Below are 1,157 nucleotides of genomic sequence, written 5' to 3' on the forward strand. Positions count from 1 at the left end.
CTACAGTAATGGCCAATTCACAGCCATCTAACGGTCTGGCTTTTCATTGAAGATATGACTAACTTAAATGACTTGAATGTTTGTTATCCCTTTAACACATGTACTACTTTAAATCATATTTCTGAACAAATATTTTACCTTATAACAACTAATTTTATTTTATTGTCTATACATGAGTTATGGCAGCTTGTAGCCAATATGGAGGTTAATGAACTATACAAAAATAAAGTGCAAATCTGCATTTTGAACCGAGAGCACCTTTAAGAGGATTATGGCATTAATTACAAGAGTTAGATCTTCCGGGGGCTGGCCGAGTGGCGCGTTGGTTAAGAGCTGGCTTGGGACACCAGAGGGCCCTGGTTCGGATCCCACATATGAGGGCCAGTAACCCTGCCCTCTACAGCTAAGATGCTGAACAACAGCTCAACCTGGAGCTGGGCTGCAGTGAGTCGCCGGCGACGGTGTAGGCTGCAGCCCCTGCTGCAGTGGGTTGCCATGGGCTACCTTGTGTAGCCAGCAGCCAGCGTGAGCAGCCAGCAGCCGCCATGAGCGGCCATCCAGAAGCTGGCGACTGATTTGCCTCACCCGGGAAGAGCGCAATGATGGTGCCAACTTGGGCCAGTGAAGCGACGTCCTCCACGAGACTGAAGAACAAAAGGACAGCAACTTGTCTGTTCCCCTCCCCCAATTTCCCAAAGCTGTTCCCCTCCCCAAATTCCCCAATAAAATCTTTAAAAAAAATAAAAAGAGTTAGATCTTCCAAATTTGAGAGGCAGCATGATCTGGTGGAGCAAACACAAGTTTAGGAGTCATACTGATAGCCTTTGAATACTACCTTGTTTATTTCCTAGTCATCTGAGGCTACACACATTATTTAATCCCTCTAAACCTAATTCTTCATCTATAATATGGGAATATCTACCCTGAAACCTTTCAAGAATCGAATTAGATACACATGTGAAAGAGTGCCTACCTCACAGACAGGCAGAAAAATTTTCTCTCCAGGGCCAGCCGAGTGGTGCGTTGGTTAAGAGCTGGCTTGGGACGCCAGAGGGCTCTAGTTTGGATCCCACATATGAGGGCCAGTGACACTGCCCTCTACAGCTAAGATGCTGAACAACAGCTCAACCTGGAGCTGGGCTGCCGTGAGTCACCGG

Source organism: Hipposideros armiger, unplaced genomic scaffold (genome assembly GCF_001890085.2).
Source record: "Hipposideros armiger isolate ML-2016 unplaced genomic scaffold, ASM189008v1 scaffold_148, whole genome shotgun sequence".
NCBI classification, from domain to species: Eukaryota; Metazoa; Chordata; class Mammalia; order Chiroptera; family Hipposideridae; genus Hipposideros; species Hipposideros armiger.